General features: G+C 33.4%; 1 pseudogene; it reads left to right on the top strand.

Annotated features, from left to right (window-relative positions):
- The first annotated feature begins 1,763 nt into the window (after positions 1 to 1,763).
- LOC141498807 (palmitoyltransferase ZDHHC3-like) lies at positions 1,764 to 4,795 on the top strand (annotated as a pseudogene).
- The last annotated feature ends 8,593 nt before the right edge of the window (positions 4,796 to 13,388 follow it).

Genomic DNA, 13,388 nt, shown 5'->3' on the forward strand with positions numbered 1-13,388 from the left:
TGGTCATAGGAGTGAAGAGAAGACAATAGGAAGGATATGGAGTTACAATCAGAAGAACTAGTTTAGGGATGACTTAGGTACTGAACATGTTGAACACGTGAATTAGGATGTCTTATATATGGCTTAAATACCACAAGTACTTTTGATGTAAGTTTCTTTTACTGGTGCATGTTATTTCAGTCATATTGATTGAAACCTTTTCTGATTTTGAAAAGCATCTCTACTTTTCCCCCGCAATCCTTCTCCTATCTCTCTGACCAAAAAATACATAACTTTATTAAATCACTCAGTGCATTTTTAAGTGTAGATGTTTTTGCCAAGAAGCAAAAAAAAAAAAATCCAAAGACTGACTTGTCTGTTCTACCTCAATCTCATACACATGCATGTGCACCAGGGACATGTGGTAAAAGGTAGGCAGTGAGGCAGAGTTGAACCTCAAACTCTGACTGGGAAGAATCAAGTGCATACAGAGGCCAGGTATTTGAATTGCTCAAACATGCACTTGCACACACACAGACACACAAATCCACTACAATTAAAAGGAATATTGCCACAGTGTTTAGCAATGCCAAAAAAAAGTTGCATCAACTTTCCACTTATAATCATACATACAAGTCAAATTTGTTTAATTCTAATAAAATTGTGAATTATGAAACAAGCAATATAAGGAGTGATTATTCATTTTACAAAAGATAAGAATGTGAGGTCCTTGAGGTCATGTACTTCTGTGTTTGTTTTAGAACTCAACATTCAATAATGTTAGACTCAGAGAATCATAGAAACTTAGAAAGCAGCTTGGAAGTCAACTAGTCTGATGTCTTTGTAATGCATGAATCCCATCCATATCCCAAAAAGGAACTCATTATTTTGGTAAGGTAGCTTGTTGCATTTTTGACAATTGTAATAATCATAAAGTTCTGCTTCCAGTGAGTCAAAATCCATTTTTCTATGACTATTACCCATTCATCCTAGTCCTGTTATCTCAAGCTACATAGAATACCATTACTTCCTTTTCTATAAAGCATATTTTGAGCTTATTAATAGAAATTTTCACTTTCTCATTAAATATTCTGTTCTCCCACCTAATTATGCCTGCTTTCTTTAACCTGTTTTTACCATGACATGGTTTTTTAAAAGCTGTAGTTCAAATTTTTTTTTGGTCACAATCTGCTCATAGAATACATGCCTAGATATTTTGTGTGTTTGTGTGTGTGTGTGTGTGTGTGTGTGTGTGTGTGTGTGTGTGTGTGTGTGTGTGTTGGAGAAGGTCCTTAGCTCCTTAATCCTTTCCAGGAAAAATTGACTCCATGCTTAACCCACAGATTCTCAGAATTACAAAGTTTTAGCGATAGAAGGGACTTCAGCGACCTCTAGCTCAATTCATAGCCCAAAAGAATCTCCATTATAATCATACTACAAAAGTAGTCACCCAAATTCTACTTGAAGACCTCCAGGGAAAGGGAACGTATAATCTCTGAGGGAATTCATTCCACTTTAAGGCAGCTCTCATTAAGAAATTTTTTCAGTTGATAGAAAAACTAAATTGTTGCAACTTCTCCTCATTGTTCCTAGTTTTACTCTTTGAGACCAGGCAGAGCAAATTTTATTCTTCTTCCTCATGACAGCACCTCAAATTCTTGAAAATAGCTTTAATAAGTCCCCTCTATTCCTCCCCATCACTGCTAGGCAGGAAAGTTTGAAAAACCAGGGAAGATAAAACTTTAAGGATAACAAAATGTCCTCAGGAAGGAGAAGATGTCACCATGAAAATGTGAGCCTCCATCAGATGCTGAGGCTTTATCGCCTTTCCCCAACCTTCTCTATCTGAAAGTGTTCTCTTCTCTCCAACCTTCATCTTTACCCCTAGGCAGACTGCAAAGAGAGGTGGCTAAAAACTCCTAGGTCTCAAGAGAGATCTTTTCCTTCCTGGGGCAACCTGTCCCTTGGTCACTACAGGCTTCTTGACTCCTCCTGACTTTTGGGTTTTGAACAAGTTTGTGAAACCCAGAAGATCAATATTTTGAAGGAAAGAAATGTATTCCAAAATGGAGTTAAACATAGATGTCCACAGTTCCTTTTCTGGCCTTATCCCCTTAGTCATTTATGGGTGGGTGGGTCACTGTTTCTAAATTGTTTATTTGATTTCTTTTGCATAATATACTTCAAGGTGACCCTTTTAAGTCCTGCATATGTTGGCATTGATAGGACTAACTATCTGTAGTTGGACATGGAGCTGGATCAGAGCTACAAACTACCTGTCAGACTAACCTTTTACATTCTTGTCTCACAAATTCAAGAAATGGATCTAAAGAGAGTGGCACAACTGAGACAAACTCCCAGCCTAGTCCTACCAAAAATTTGTCCTATCACCAGCTCAACATTGATGAAGTTCCTTCCTACATTTTTGCCTTCTTCTGTAAAGCAGTACAAGTTCTGTTGACAGTCCTTTAAATTTTTTACACTGTGTTTTGAAGTTTCCATATCCCTCTTCATTTTGAATTTCTTTGATTTGCCAACATAATTCTAAGCATACTCTCCATTAAAGCAACTTAACATGAGCCTTTTTTACAGTTCTATAATTATGTTGACTCTCTGAGTTGAGTGTGGTCAATTGAAAACTTTGAAATCATCATATGAATTTTGGTTCAGTAAGGTCTTACATAATCTTATGCAATTGTTTGAGTAGATAGAGAGTTAGATGTAGTCATAAGACCCATGTCTCGAATCATTTACAAGTTGTATGATTATGGGCAAATCAGTTAATTTTTCATAGCCTCAGTTCCCTGATCTATAAAAATAAGGGTTCTTGCACTTCCTCAGAATTGTTTTGTTGAAATCTCTTTGCAAACATCAGAGCACTATAACCATATAATTTATTAATATTCTCATAAAGTAACAGCTTGTTGGATTTGGACTTTTATCCTGACCTATTAACAACTTTTTGAAACTTGAATCTATTATCTAGCCTATTAGCGATTCCTCCTGGCTTTGTGTCATCCACAAATTTCATATATACATATATATATATATATACGTATATATATATATACGTACATATATATACATACATACATATGTATATGTATGTATGTATATATATGTGCGTATATATATATATATATATATATATACGTATATATATATATATATATACTTCCTAGGTCTTTAACAAATCCTTTGATAAAGGGGTTTAAACAGGACAGGTCCAAGTCAACTTTTCTATATTTGTGTTGACATCTGTACCATTAATCAAAACTCTTTGGGAATATTTGTTCAGACAGTTATTAATCTAACTTTAGTATCATATAGCTTGCATTTTTATTTTATTCATGTGATTATTCAATTCACTTTAGTGTAATTTGTTTCAACACACATTTATTAAGCACTAATTATGTGTTAGAAATTGGGGAAACCAAGATAAGACCATTTGTCTAGTAAATCCTCTTCATTTACCAGTCTGGTGGTATTAAATATTATATTTATTATATTTTATATTATAGTATATTAATTATATTACATTATATTATATCATATTAAAAAGGAAATGAAGAATCATTTGTCACCACTTTATTAGTGAGGTCATTCTGGTTCCTTGTGATTACTATACTGTTGTCTTCCTGTTCACAAACTCATCTGTCTAATAATTTAATCAAGAATTTTTTTCTAGATCAGAGACTTGCCATGTTTAATGGCTTGAGATGACCTCTTTTACTAGTATCTCTTCTCTCTTGGAATTCAATTATGTTTTGTTGTGTTTTTGCAGAGCAATGTGGTTAAAGTAACTTGCCCAAGGTCACACAGTTAAGTATTAAGTATTTGAGCTGGGTTTGAACTCAGATCTTCCTGACTCCAGAATTGGTGCTCTATCCACTGATCCACTTAACTGCCCACAATTACTTTTTTAAAAGGTAATTTTGTGGCTCTTGCCTGGGAGCCCAATTAACTGTTTCAATATGCTACACCAGAGTCTGTATGAAAGCATGAATATACTGTAGTCCACTGATTCACAAACACTAAGAGGAAAGCAATATTTCCACTGAGGGAAGTGACAGTTGTTCCCTCAGAACCATCTGGTTTATCTGCATTATCTGTTGGCATTGCATTTGCTCTTCTTACCTTGCTCCTAGGGTCCTCTATGAAGAGTTTTGTGGTTCTCTTTATTATATCAATTCCATCAAAAACTATATTTATAGTATTTTTATGGGACTGTATTCAATATACTTGCTTTCTTTACTCTGTCTTCCCCTTTCTGGACTATGCTGACAATTTCAAATGCTATGCCTAAAGGAAATGCCACCAAAAAATTTACTGAAAGTTTATAGATAAAGAAGATAGAGCAAGTGGTATACAAGTGTCCAAAGTGCTGTAGCATCAAATATGACAGAGCTCATCAATGCACTGTTTGTAAGAGAAGCATTCAAAACATGAATCACCATTTTCCTTGGCTAGTTAAGATTTATGGGAAAATTTTTAGACTGTTTGCAATGTAGATAACACCCATTTCCCTGAATGATTTCATTTCCTGTTTTGCTTTGAAGAAGACTGGATGGAATAAATCTCCTTTGTCCTACCCACCATCTATCCTCCCTATCCTATTGTATTTTAAAGACTTCTACTTTCATATATTTACATCAGTGGTGGTGGGAGATCAGATACTCTTTCTGAACTGATGAAGTGGCAATAGTACATAGAAAAGGAAGAAAGAAGACGGAGTAAAGAAACAAAATGGACAAACATGTAAACAGTCTTTGGCCATCCATTCTTATATATAACTTTACCCATTTTCTATAGATAAAATAGGGAAAAGCAGTACTACTAAGTGGTCTAAAAAATTCTTGAATGGAATATCCACTAAAACAGAAATCATATGACAAAAGTAACTTTCAGTAAATTTTATATGAATATTTGAATAAAAAAGAAAAGAAAAATTTCTTTTTAAATGTAAAGTAAAATCATTGAGCATGGTATAGAAAACAGCCTCCATATTTTACAGTTTCATTTTTGAAGATCATCTGATATATTTTTGGCTGGGGCTCCTATTCCTTTTTGTTTCCCCTTTTTCTTATTTGTTCAAATCATCTTTAATGACCTTTTGTTTCCTCTCTGCTTTCTTGGTGACATAACTAATATGCAAGTCGTACCTATGTTTACTGTGTGAGTAGTGATAGAACCTAGACTGTAGGAAATAGGCCTAGACACAAGGAAATATGAAAAGAGGCATTTTCCTTCCAACACCTCTAGGGGTCAAGGAAATAGGACTATTCCAAAGAGTAGTAGGAGGTCTCCTAAAATGGCAAACATAATCACTGAATTGAAAAATCTTAAAGATCAGGGAATAGAGATAATCTAAAGGGTACTTGTTGCAGTGACTTCATAGGAAAATGGAATCATCTTTAAGTATTCCTGGAATTTTCTCTTTACTCTTTGTAAGGCTAATTCATTTCTATCTTGGTACCTTTTTGATGGGGATGAGTGAGGAAGGTGTGGAGTGAATGGAGTATTTCCTCAGAATGGAGTAATTATGCCTTTTGTTACTCTACAGAATGATTTTGACAATTTTTATCTTAGTTCAAAATGCTTTATGGTACAAAAAGAATGAAAAATCATATTTTTAGAATTGAGATGCCAATTAAACAGTATTTTTATAGGTATGTATAGCTGTCAAACTCATCAATATCAGAAAACGAGCCACTGCAGTAGGCTGTCATAGACACCCACTCCCCATAATGATTAATTTCAGGTATTAGCATTATTTTCCTCTTCTGAGCTTCATAAACAAATGGGAAAAAAATGATCCTCTGGTTTTTATACACATAAATACACACATACACACATAAATTTTTAAAAATGAAGTTTTCAGTGCTCAGAAATAGGAATGCTCTGTAATAATTGATATGGAGAGAATGTGTGACACTATATCAGTTGTAGTTTTGCAAAGGTAAGACAAAGGGCATGTATTCTATACCCAGAACAAGAATGCAAATTATAATGAATACTGAAATGAACATTTTATGTTTGATTTTTAAATTTTTTTAATTTTAGTAAAAAACCTATTTTAGTTTTACTTTGAAAGAAGCAGAGAATGTAATTATGAGGGAAAATGGGAGGACTGAAGATTACTCTTCAAACATAGATCTAGAGGACATTTTGAATATTGACTTCTTACAGCTTAATTTTTAAAATTATTTTTAAAGCTTTGGGGGCATGCATAAGATGAATCAATCAAATCCAAATCTTGGAATGAAGGAAGTTAATCATCTGTATCACGTTTTAGAAAGTAATGTGAGTATACCACATCTTTGTAATTCTGTCAGTGGCTCCAGAGAGAAAACACTGGCAATAATAATTTTGGCAAACCTAAATTTATTATGAACACAGCAAAAACCATATCTTTTAATACTTGAGTAAGTTTTTTGTAGTGGATAATGGATTTGAAGTCAGGAGAATTGGGTTCCAATTCATCCTCTTAAATATATTACATGTGTGACCAGAGACAGTCATTTACTATTTTAAGCATCAATGTATTCATTTTGTAAAATAAGGATAACAGTACAAATCTCTCCCTGGATATATTGAATGTTCCTAGCAAGACCACAAATTCAGTTTCTGCAGACATTTCTTTCACTGCAGAGATGGGCAGAACTATGGTCTCACTATGACTTTTTTTCTGAATTTCCCTGTCAAAATTCGGTCCAGTGCATTTTTTTTTTCTAGATCTGCATGGAGAAGTTTGTAGAGGAGTACTCACTGTTCCTGTTTCCTTCTGTCATCTTGACTCCACCTTTAAGTAGTCAAAACTTTAAGAACAGTTCAGGAAACCTAAATTCAGAACTAGTTTAGAATGATGAAAACTGTTAGAATCAACAAAAAAGTGTTTTGTTTTGCAAACTTGTTTGGAAAATGAAGATGACAAAGAAAACAACTTTATATTGTCTTTTATATTGTCTCGGTAGTTTTGTACTGAGATGAGACAATATAAAGTTTTTTAAAATTATAGAAATAAAAAAATTACTTAACTACCATTTTACTTCTATCTTTTGTAAAAATGTAAAAAATCTTGAAACTGGAAATAAAAAAGGGAAATTGTTAAGAAAGAATTGATTGGTTTTGCAGAATTTGAGAATTTTTTCCTCTCTTAATTCATGAATTTCTTTCTTGATCAAGCTGCTGAATCTTTTGTCAAATAAACTAGCCCTATGTTTTGAGATGTATGAATTTACCACAAAATTAATTTAAATAACAAATTTTCTTTATTTCACTATTTCAAGATAGCAATCACTTATTAGTGTTCAAATTTTTCTCCATTTGTTCAGATGGTTATGCATACCTTACCATTCTCTGTGATATTATTTGAAACTCTCCATAAATCCTAGAGTGGAGACCTTTCTCTAATACTTAAATATTTTGTGGAAAAATTAGGTTATTCATGATTCTTGATATGTGATCTGTGAGCCTTCTTTTCCAGTCATATATGTCCTTATATTTTTAAAAATAATATTTAATATCTTCTTTTTATATCATCAATTATATTTCCAAACTTTTTTAAAGAATATCTCTACTTCTTTGTCCTCTGGAATTGAGGTTGACATATAAGATGCAATTTTCTTCATGATAGAGTCTATTTGCTTATGCTCATTTTGAAAAATATGTGAGGTATCAGTTATTTGAAATGATGCTTCTTATTCTAATTAGTGTTTAATGAAACCAATTTTTTAATTTCATCATTCATCTTTCTAGGAAGTTCTATGAGTCATACTTGTACTTAGATATAACTCCTTTATTTCCTACGGTCCTTTCTTCCTCTTTCTTTCTTCCTTCCTTCCTTTCTCTTTCTTTCTTTCATTCTTTCTCTCTCTCTCTCTCTCTCTCTCACTCTCTCTCTCTCTCTCTCTCTCTCTCTCTCTCTCTCTCTCTCTCGCCATTTCATCAAAACTATCTGGTACTGGTTAAGAAATACAGTAATTCAGACAAAGAAGTTCAACAAGCCATCATTGAACTCCCTAAGAAAAAATCTCCAGAACCATATGAATTCACAAGTGAATTGTACCAAACATTTAAGGAACAATTGGTTCCAATTCTATATAAACTCTTTGGAAAAATAGGAGAAGATGGAACTCTGCCTAACTCTTTCTATGAAACCAATATGGTGCTGATACCTAAACCAGGAAGAGTTAAAACAGAGAAAGAAAATTATAGAACTATCTCCCTAATGAATATAGATGCAAAAATCTTAAATAAAATCTTAGCAAATGATTACAAGTTATCACTGGGATAATACATTATGATCAAGTAGGATTTATCCCAGTAATGCAGGGCTGGTTCAATATTAGGAAACTGTTAGTATAATCAATTATATCAAAAACAAACCTATCAGAAATTGTATAATCATATAAATAGATGCTGAAAAAGCTTTTGACAAAATACAGCATCCATTTGTACTAAAAAACACTAGAGAGTGTAGGAATAAATGGACTGTTCCTTACAACAATTAGCAGTATCTATCTGAAACCATCAACAAGCATTATATTCAATGGGGAGAGGCTAGAGGCATTCCCAATAAGATCGGGCTGAAACAAGGATGCCCACTATCACCACTACTATTCAATATCATATTAGAAATGTTAGCTTCGGCAATTAGAGAAGAAAAAGAAATTGAAGGAATTAGAATTGGGAAGGAAGAGACAAAACTCTCACTCTTTGCAGATAACATGATGGCCCACCTAGAGAATCCCAAGAAATCATCCAAAAAATTACTGGAAACAATTAGCAATTTTAGCAAAGTTGCAGGTTATAAAATAAACCCTCATAAGTCCTCAACTAGCAAGATACAGCAGGAAGAGCTAGAAAGAGAAATCCCATTCAAAGTAATCTCAGACAATATAAAATACCTGGCTATTTGCCATGACAGGCTCAGAAACTTTTTGAAAACAATTATAAAACAATTCTCACACAAATTAAATCAGATTTAAATAACTGGGCAAATATCAACTGCTCATGGATAGGTAGAGCTAATATAATAAAAATGACAATTCTACCAAAACTAAACTACCTGTTTAGTGCCCTTACCAATCAAAATTCCAAAAAATTACTTTAATGAATTATAAAAAATTGTAAGTAAAGTCATATGGAGAAATAAAAAGTCAAGAATTTCCAGGAAATTAATGAAAAAAGTGCAAAAGAAAGGGGCTTAGCCCTACCTGATCTAAAATTATATTATAAAGCATCAGTTATCAAAACTGTTTGGTATTGGCTAAGAAATAGAGTGGTGGACCAGTGGAACAGACTAGGTGCAAAAGCAGGAGGCGATTATAGTAATCTGCTGTTTGATTAATGCAAAGAGTCCAGCTATTGGGATAAAAACTCTCTTTGATAAAAACTGCTGGGAAAATTGGAAGTTAGTATGGAAGTAACTTAGATTAGACCAAATACCTAACACCCTTTAACAAAATAAGATACAAATGGTTACAGGATTTAGACATAAAAAAACAATACTATAAGCAAATTAGAAGATCAAGGACTAGTTTACCTGTCAGATCTATGAAAAGGGGAGCAGTTTATGACTAAGGAAGAGATGGAGAACATCACCAAAAGCAATCTAGATGATTTTGATTACATTAAATTAAAAGGCTTTTGCACAGATAAAACCACTGTAACCAAGATCAAAAGAAATGTAGTAAACTGGGAAATAATCTTTACAACTAATGATTCTGACAAAGGACTCATTTCTAAAATATACAGAGAACTGAGTCAAATTTTAAAAAAAAAGCCATTTCCCAATTGACAAATGATCAAAGGATATGCAAAAGCAATTTACAGATGAGATCAAAGCAATCCAGAGCCATATGAAAAATTCCTCTAAATCATTAATTATTAGAGAAATGCAAAGCAAAGCCTCTCTGAGGTACTACCTCACTCACACCTTTCAGACTGACCAATATGACCAGAAAGGATAATGATCATTGTTGGAAGGGTTGTGGGAAATCTGGGACACTATTACACTGTTGGTGGAGCTGTGAACTCATCCAAACTTTCTGGAGAGAAATTTGGAACTACACCCAAAGGGCAACAAAAATGAGCAAACCCTTTGATCCAGCAATACCACTACTAGGTCTATACCCTGAAGGGATGAGGAAAAAGGGTAAAAACATCACTTATACAAAAATATTCATAGCAACCCTGTTTGTGGTGGCAAAGAATTGGAAATCAAGTAAATTTCCTTCAGAGCAAATTGTGGTATATGTATGTCATGGACCACTGTTGTTCTATTAGAAACCAGGAACGATGAGATTTCAGGGAAGCCTGCAGGGATTTGCATGAACTGATACTGAGTGAGATGAGCAGAACCAGAAAAACACTGTACACCCTATCAGCAACATGGGAGTGATATTCAACCTTGATGGATTTGCTTGTTCCATCAGTGCAACAAACAGGAACAATTTTGGGCTGTCTGAAATAGAGAATACCATCTGTATCCAGTTAAAGAGCCATGGAGTTTGAACAAATTTCAAGGACTACTCTCTTTAATTTAGGAAAAAAACAGATATCTTATTGTCCGATCTTATTATCTCTTATACTTTTTGTTTCTCCCTTAAGGATGTGATTTCTCTCTCATAACACTCAATTTGGATCAATGTACAACATGGAAACAAAATAAAGACTGACAGGGGCGGCTAGGTGGCGTAGTGGATAAAGCACCGGCCTTGGAGTCAGGCGTACCTGGGTTCAAATCTGGTCTCAGACACTTATTAATTACCTAGCTGTGTGGCCTTGGGCAAGCCACTTAACCCCGTTTGCCTTGCAAAAAAATCTAAAAAATAAAAAATTAATAAATAAAAATAAAGACTGACAGATTGCTTTCCATGGTGGGGGCGGGGGAGAGGGAAGTAAGATTGAGAGAAAAATTGTAAAACTCAAAACTCCAATAAAATCTTTAAAAAGCAATAGAGTAATGGATCAGTGGATTAGGATAGGTTCAAAAGAAACAGCAGTAAATCACTACAGTAATCTATTGTTTGACAATCCCAAAGACATTAGCTTCTGGAATATGAACTCACTATTTGACAAAAAATTGTTGGGAAAACTGGAAAATAGTATGGCAAAAACTAAGCAAGATTCACATCTCACACCCTATACCAAAATAAGGTCAAAATGGCAGGATTTAGACATAAAGTGCAACACCATAGATAAATTAATAGACCAACAGAAATACTTCATCTACCAGATCTATGTAAATGGGACAAATTTATGACCAGGCAAGAAATAAAGTACATTATAAATTGCAAAATGAATGATTTTGACTTTATTAAATTAAAAAGGGTTTGCAATAATAAAACCAATGCTGCCAAAATTAGAAGGAAAGCAAAAAGCTAGGAAACAATCTTCACAACCAGGAGTTTCTGATAAAGGTCTCATTTCTAAAGTATATAGAGAATTCAACAAATTTATATGGTTACAATTGATAAGTGGTCAGAGGATATGAATAGCCAGTTTTCAAATAAAGAAATTAAAGCTATATATAATTGTATGAAAAAATGCTCCAAATCATTACTGATTAGCAAAATGCAAATTAAAATAACTATGAGCTACCACTTCATCAATTTGGCTAAGGTGACAGTGTTGGAGAGGTTGTGGGAGGTTGAGTCATTAATACATTGTTAGTAGAGTTGTGTTGTGATCCAATTATTCTGGAGAGTAATATAGAACTATGCCCAAAGAGCAATAAAACTGTTCTTACCCTTTGACCAGCAATTTCAATTCTAGGCCTATATCCAGAAGAAATCATAAAAAATGGGAAAAGTCCCACATGTTCCAAAATATTCATAGCACCTCTTTTTGTAGTGGCAAAGATTTGAAAAGTGAGAGGGATGCGCATCAATTGGGGAATGGCTAAACAAGTTATGGCATATGAATATTATATAATACTATTGTTCTATAAGAAACCATAAATGGTTGGACTCTAGAGAAGCATGGAATGAATTACAGGATCTGATGTTGAGCAAAGGGAGTAGAACCAAGAGATCTATATATTAACAACATTGTGAGTTGATCAACCTTAATGGATGCAGCTCCTTTCAATAAAGAGCTAGGACAACCCTATTAGATCAGCTATGGACAATGCTATCCCCATCCAAAGGAAGAAAAACAAAACAAGGAAAACCCTTCAGAATTCAATTTTTTAAAAATATCTCTTATATGCTTCTTTCCCTAAATCCTAATTCTTCATACCAAAAATGACTATTCTGTAAACATGTTTAACACAAATGTGTATATTCATTATTAACTTGATTGTTTGGCACTGAGGAGAAGGGGGTGGGAAGGGAGGGTGGAAGAATAATTTGTAATTTAAAATGTACATATGCATATGGATGAATGTTGAAAAACTTTCAAAACATGCATTTGGAAAAATAAAGTCTCAATTAAAAATAAATAAATAAAATGTGTGTTTATGAGTTCTGATGACTTCCTTAATGAAAGCATTAAGAGGGTATAATAAGAGTTTCATAAAAGATATTTATTCTATATTAGATCACCTCCCATCACAGTATTTTCTAACATTTTGAAGAATACAACCTCCCACTATATCTGTTGACCATTAAAATACATTTTACTCCATAAGTGGTAGCAAAATGCCATTTTCAAAACTCTTTTTCAACAGGATGGTTTCTATTCGTATGTCAGAATTATATAAGATATTTGAAAGATAAAACAGAGATAGCTTTATTCAATGGCACTAGGACCATTGATCACATTGATAACAGGTGAGTTATAAAACAGGGAAATATGTACTTGCCAACAATTTTTGCCACAATCATGAAGTAGATCCAATTAAAAAGAAATTCCTGCTAGCTGATAAGGTCCTACAGATGATGGCTGTAGCAAATTACATCTTGTTAATTATATCATACACCCTGAGCCTTATAAATGATATTCACAATTCATAATGAGAGTTTCAGCTAGCTAATGACCTAGGAAAATCAAGTGACTAAAGAATACTTGTGTTGATGGCAATATAGTTGGATGAAAAAGTATGTGTGCAAACATGTACACATACAGGCAGAATAGAGAGAATATATATTCGTTTATATATGTTGGATAAATTCTGCAACTACACAGATCAAGTATATATGCATGTATATTTATATATATATTCATTCATTCAGCTATGTGATGGAATATAACTGGATGATGAACCGGATATAGAGAAATGTCAGATGACTTTTGAGAAAGTGCACAATTTTTAAAATGCTTTTTCCTGAAGAAAAACCCATTTTTTTAATCACTAATATTTTTTCTAGTAATATGGTTCAAGTCATAGAATACTCCAGTTTCTTTGTTTTTAATTGGAAGCTATCATCCAAAAAGCAATTAAAAGATGCATTGTGCATGTG

Source organism: Macrotis lagotis, chromosome X (assembly GCF_037893015.1).
Source record: "Macrotis lagotis isolate mMagLag1 chromosome X, bilby.v1.9.chrom.fasta, whole genome shotgun sequence".
Taxonomy (NCBI): Eukaryota; Metazoa; Chordata; class Mammalia; order Peramelemorphia; family Peramelidae; genus Macrotis; species Macrotis lagotis.